This window comes from Nicotiana tabacum, chromosome 18 (assembly GCF_000715075.1).
Source record: "Nicotiana tabacum cultivar K326 chromosome 18, ASM71507v2, whole genome shotgun sequence".
NCBI classification, from domain to species: domain Eukaryota; kingdom Viridiplantae; phylum Streptophyta; class Magnoliopsida; order Solanales; family Solanaceae; genus Nicotiana; species Nicotiana tabacum.
The window spans coordinates 84,116,773-84,123,142 of NC_134097.1; the positions used below are offsets into that span (position 1 = coordinate 84,116,773).

Here is a 6,370-nt window from a genome sequence, read left to right on the forward strand (position 1 = left end):
ACAAATAACACATAAGAAATCGCGCGTTGGGGTGTGATGCACCTATATAGTTAAACGTGTTTCTACATGTTTCGCAACGGTTGCATGTTTCATCCCGGTTTTGCTTATTTTCCGCAATTTTCTCTTCTTGCCTCATCTGGTATTCCTTATTTTCCTCTCTTCTCTTTCCTTTCTCTCCTTTTTTTGTTTTTTTTTTTTTTGACTCTCTTTTCTTTCTTTCTTTCTTTTTTTTTGGTTTTTCTTTTGGATCTTTCCTCTCTTATTAAAATTGTTTAGAAAAATCATGACTGGATCCGATAAGGATTGCCTACGTATCACGACGTCGTGTGGATCAGATCATAACGTAGTTCAAGAAGTAAATGCGAAAAAGAAAAGAACAATTTTTGTGGGTTTTCAAATTTTCATTAATACAACTTTACTGAATTACAAAAGACTCAAAACATACCTTTTCTAGGACTTTAAGACTCAGGACATGCCTTTTCTTAGGAATTGAAAACAGACTCGAAATATGAAAAATACAGACTCGGAAAAAGGAAGAAAATACAATCAAGAAAACATCAGTGCCTCCAACCCTGCTTTAGAAACACCGACCGGTCTTGCAGCGGGCCTACTTGCCATGTCATCTTGGAGCAGATAGAGTTCTTCCATTATCTGACGGACGAATATCATTACAGTGGCGAAAAACATAGATCATGTCATGTCCTCACATGCACTGCATTTCATTGTGATGTAGTCAGCAATCCTTCGAACCCTCTCTCTTATGTTGCCATTCTCTTGCAACAAACGGCCAATCTAACGGGATCTAGCCTCTAAGACTTGGGTGGCAGCGTGATTTTGCTCTTGCAAGTGCTGTAAGTCCTCTTCCAGCCGTGCCATTAAGGCGTAACAATGTTCTCTCTCGGCCTTACAATTTTTGGCTTGTTTAGCCATTTCACCTTCGAGGTTGCCAATCGCCCTTTCCCAACCTGTGACCCCTCTTTCATATCTTTCTTTCATCTGTTGAACGAAAGTTGCACGCCCTTCGGTATTTTTAGCCGACCTTGTTCGTGCTTTTGCTAGTTCAGACTCAGCTTTATGTAGGTCACCTTCATAGTCACGCACCTTTTAAGTAAGGTTATAAATGAGCCTTTCATCTTTCCTACTTCGGCCCGGATTCTCGGCTGCTATTTTCAGTAGTCGAACCTAGGCCCTGAGAGCTTCATTTTCTCGAACCAATCTTCTCCTCTCACCCTCGGCCTCTTGTGCCTGTAAATCATTATTGAAGGTGACATTTCTCAACTTTTCTCGCAGATCATGGATGGTGGCCTGATATTCCTTTTCCCTTTCCTCCCAGGCTAACCTTTCCTGAATTTTGTCATCAAAAGCTTGAACATGGGGCCTTTTGGCGGGCCTCACATGTTCAGGCTCGGGCTCCTGCTCATTGTACACATAAAAACTCTTTTCGAACCAAGCAACATAATTGGGATCAACTTCGCCCTTAGCTGGGTCTGGCACTTGGGTGTTACTTTTTAGATACCGACAACAATTCCAGTCTCTTTGAACTAAAGCCTCGGGTATCGTTGCTTTTGGGTGTAGTTCAATGACTTGATTACTTAGGTCTGCCTCTTCGGGTATCACCTGATATCTTCCCAGTTGTCTCAGAACTCTTTGTGGTGCATATGGTTGTATACTCCTTGCTCCCATCATCATTAAGTAGCCCTTTGAAGCGGTCATGTATATGACTTCTGTCATTGGGAGCCATCCTATGGTCCATTCAATTTGATCTGCTCTCAATTTTCTCAAATAGGAAACCCATGCTTCAAACCCATCCGGTGATTTGTAATCTTCCACCATTTCCTCATACTTTTTGATGAAATTATTCCTGTCTGAAGCATATCTCATGAACTTAGGGTGACGGCGAAGGTGTTAGATCATCCACATTTGAAGAAGAATATTGCAGCCTTCGAAGAATTGACCCCCAGATTTGCACAATGTTAATGCCCGGTAGATGTCTGCCAGCACTAATAGGACAATTGTGTGATCTTTTTTGTCGATGAGGACCTATGCGATTCTGGCCATACGAAGGTCTATTGTACCCTCAGAATTTGGGAATACCATGATTCCCAGAAATGCCACGATAAAAGCAAACCGACGATGAATTTGCCATATGTTCTTGTCTTGTTTGTTACTTAATCCTTTTTCATGTGTTTCAAACCCGGCTGAGTGCCCAAACCTGAAATATAGGAAATAGAACGAACTCCCTTTATTTGCGCGGTTCTTGCTCATTTGTTTGCTTATTTTCAAAAGATCGAAGAATTTGTGTACTGAGGGAGCCCTGGGGAATATAAGTTGCTGATTTCTTAACTCTTGGCCGAAATTGATGTACCCGGCTATTTCTTCCAGAGTGGGCATGAGTTTGAAATCCGAGAAACGGAACACATTGTGAACGGGATCCCAAAAGGTCACCAAAGCCTTAATTAAATCCTCCTGTGGTTTGATGTTCATGATGTCTACCAGGGAACCCAAATGCTCTTTTACCCAAAGTTGGCCATCTTCATCTAAATCAACCCACCACTTACGTAGCTGCATCCAAGCCCTTTCTATGACAGATTGTGATGATTCCTGGACGGTATTCATTTGTACCTGTGGAGGGTTAAGGTTAGGGTTGACTCTTGTGGACTCTTTTTGCAAAACAAGTTTTCTAAAAAAAATCAGCGGACAGGGACCCCATTTATTGCTATATTAGCAAAATGGTTGTTTTTGCAAACGTGGCCCCTTCACAATTCCAAATGAATTTTGAGTCCGGGGTAAGTATTTTAAATGAAAAAGACACCTTTTAAACATACTTTCATGTTTCTCCCGATAATAGCCTTTTGACAATTGGAATGTAGTCTAAGGCTATTCCAGTAAGAAATAACTCAAAAACAAACCGAAGTTAGGTCAGCTTTATTGTTTTAACTAAAGCCCTGAAACACCTTTTATTTTATTATTTGGTAAAACTGAGGCCGAACCTTATGTGGGTTGCCTACGTATCCCACATCCGGTGGGAATCAGACCTACGTAGTTCGGGCAGTTTTGTCATAAAATCATTCTTTTTGAAATACATTTTTTTTTAAAAATTTGACAGAGTTTCGAGATATTTTCAAATACCGGGATTTTTTAGAAACCGAGTTAATTTTTTGTCCTACCTCACTCTTAGTTTTTCTCTTTATTAACCAGTCAACATGCAAGCCGAACAAATAAATATTCACATAGCACGTAGAATGCATCAGGATGGTCTTTATTTTGGGTACACCTGTCTTAGACGGACCCAACCCCTGTGTTGAGCCCCCAAGGTCAAATGCACGTGATGAAAATAATCGTTCCTACTAGGGATCCGGCATGAGGTTACGTTATTCTAAGTTTAAAACCTGGGGTTTGTGGTCTAGACTTGGGTTACCCGAGCGGACAACTGGAGTCGAGGAAGTGGCAACGTACCGGGGGCACGAAAGTCTGTCCGGCCTTGTTGCTTGACCAGCCCCGTCTTATTTGGAATAATTTCTACAGAAAAAGCGGGTCACGCGAACGTGTGCACCATTTTCAGAAGACTCAGATGGGTGGCGTAAGAAGACATTTAAATACAGTTCAAGTAATATCAAAACGGTAAATGACAATTAGCATATTAAGTCAACAAAATACAGTAATATCAACAATAAAGCCAACTAAAAATCGCATTAACAAGCTCGAATTCTTGAACCCTGAACCAAAGATTCTGGGTTTGATCCCCAGTAGAGTCGCCAGAGCTGTCACATATCCTTTTTACACCCCGCGAGGGTATATAAGGTAGTTTTTCCACTTTAAGTGACATTATTCGAAATGGGATTATTTATTTAAATTTTTAGAGTCGCTACTTGGGATAATTTATTATGGTGTCCCAAGTCACCGGTTAATTTTAAAATCCCAAATCGAGGAATTTTTCGACTTTATTTAAAAGTCTGCGAACCAGAAATTCTAAGTAAGGAATTCTGTTAACCCGAGAGAAGATGTTAGGCATTCCCGGGTTCCGTAGTTTTAGCACGGTCGCTTAGCAATTTATACTTGGTTTAATTGTTTAATTACTCATTTTTAAGACCTATGTGCAATTATCTTCTTACCGTTTTTAAACCACTTGATTATTCGCAATTAAAGAATTGAGTTACGCATACGTATACTCTTTTCTTTGGCGCGTCAAAAATCATTTCACGTGAACTTGTCCATAATTAACAACGCTTTGTTTATTTTTACTAAGAAACGTTTAGTTGAAGTTGCGCGAACACATCCCTCGAGTTACTTTTTAGATTTAAATTTGCAATTATATTACGCGAATGTATACATAATCGCAATACTAATCTAAATCAGGCCTAAAGAAGACAACGGGTGTTTAAGAATTATATATTTTCTATACTAATTTGAAACTATTGTGAGGTTGTAGATTGTTGACCATGTGTCGTAAGGCAAACTTGATAAACACAACTTTCTAGGTATTGTGCCTACCATATTGCAAAGGTGATTACATTATATCCTTGAAACGTAGAAGCAGACAAAATTAACTTTAACAAATTAAGTGCCTAAAGAATCAAATTTTATCGGCACGAGTAATGGTTTTTTTTAAGAAAGAAGGCAAATAGAAAACAAAGAAAATATTGGTTGCACTCTTGAATAAACACTGGCATTTATTTGCAAGACTAATTCGAACCCAAACTCAAATTAAAAATTAACTATGACTGACTACTCAACTCAGAAAGCTCAAATAACTACTCTGTTAATTACGCTTCATTTTTTTTTACTTTTTAGTTTTCATATAAACAATTTTTTAAACATATAGTTGTCTGACATATCCAGGATATCTCAAACCTCCATCATAACTAGAACAAAGATTTCACGACATTTTTTAGTGACAATTGGTCTCTATTTATCACCGATCACTTTCCTTTCAAAAATGTTTTCATATTCAAAAATTATTACTGCCTAGAACACAATGGGATCCAAGTCACAAAATACACCATAGGCATTTACATAGATATCCAAAGTCTCGGAAATAAAATATAGTTGTTTTCTCCGGCACGTAGGACTTTATAAAAATTTAAGGGTTGAAGAGTTTCTGGATTGTCTTAAACGTTAAACAAACTCAGAAAATTCGCTAATACACCAAAAAAAATCGAACAAAAAATCGGTCTATATCCAAAATTGCCAAGGACCAAAGCTTTGCTAATTGAAAGACAACACATTACAGCCTTATGATAAATTTACAACAAGAAAATAGCAAATACATCAAATCTGGGAAGAGAAAATACCTTGAACTGCAGAAATTGAGATATAGCCAACCCAAATAAATGCAGAAACAACTACGGTTGGAGGACGGAAACTCAGCGACGAAGAAGACAATAGGAAAACAACGCATCAGTGGACAACAAACAGCAATTCACGGCTTTGAGAACCAGAAATAACTTCAATCCAACTCCATTTTTAAGAACCGAAAATCAAAAGAAAATGCTGAAAATTTTTCTCGTACTTTTCTTTGATTTCTTTTAAGTGAAGTAAAAATCGGACAAAAATCAAACTCAGACTATTATACTTTTTTTTTGGTTTTTCTGAATGAAAAAAAAAGTGAAAAAAAAATCGAAGAAACCCTCTGATTTTCGAAAATTCCTCTCTGATTTTTCTTTCAATTTCTTTTTTTTCTTCTTAAAACAAAACAAGACTTGACTGAAAAAGTGAAACTTAAGCCATTTTTTTTCTATTCTAAACAAAAGTTAAAAAAACGGACTGAAGAAGAAGGAAACAAACAAAAAAATTGAAAGAAAATGACGACTAAAACCTAGAAATTTAATAGACTGAATTTTTCTGAAAATTTTCTCCGATCTTTCTCCTATATTTTTTCTTCAACCTTGAAAAAGAAGACTTACCTCTTATATATAACCCTCGAAAATTCTCGAATCTTCTGCTCAAAATATCCAAAATCTTCCGATTTTTGAACAATTTTTGGGACAAATGGAAGGCGTGGATCAATTTACATCTATCCACGGCTCCCATTCATCCAACAATTATCCTTTTGAATCCGAAATCGTTCTATTTTGAAGGAATATTCGTACTCTTCTGACAAATCCGTTGGGGATAAAGTGACGTGGAGGGGAGGGGACCATTTGGTGAACTCGGAAATGAGTTGACACGAGTTGAAAGAAGAAGATGAAGGAGCAGTGCACAAAGGCGCTGCATCTGGTTTCTCTAGGTTTAGGGTCAAATGGGGAAAAATATTATAAGAGGGGTTTTATATTAAGAGCAAATGGGCGGGTCGTTTTGGCGGGTTAGCCCGAATTGGGCTGGGGCGGTAGGGAGGTATTTAGGGCTCGTTTTATTGGATTTAAGAGGGAAA

At 38.0% G+C, this 6,370-nt stretch overlaps 1 long non-coding RNA gene across 1 annotated transcript; it reads right to left on the reverse strand.

Moving 5' to 3' along the window:
• Positions 1–380: 380 nt before the first annotated feature.
• Positions 381–6,043, reverse strand: LOC142172935 (uncharacterized). The gene is made up of 2 exons (XR_012702177.1): positions 5,292–6,043; positions 381–2,622 (listed from the first exon to the last, which is right to left on the reverse strand). It is a non-coding gene; the product is annotated as an uncharacterized LOC142172935 (long non-coding RNA).
• Between the last annotated feature and the right edge of the window lie 327 nt (positions 6,044–6,370).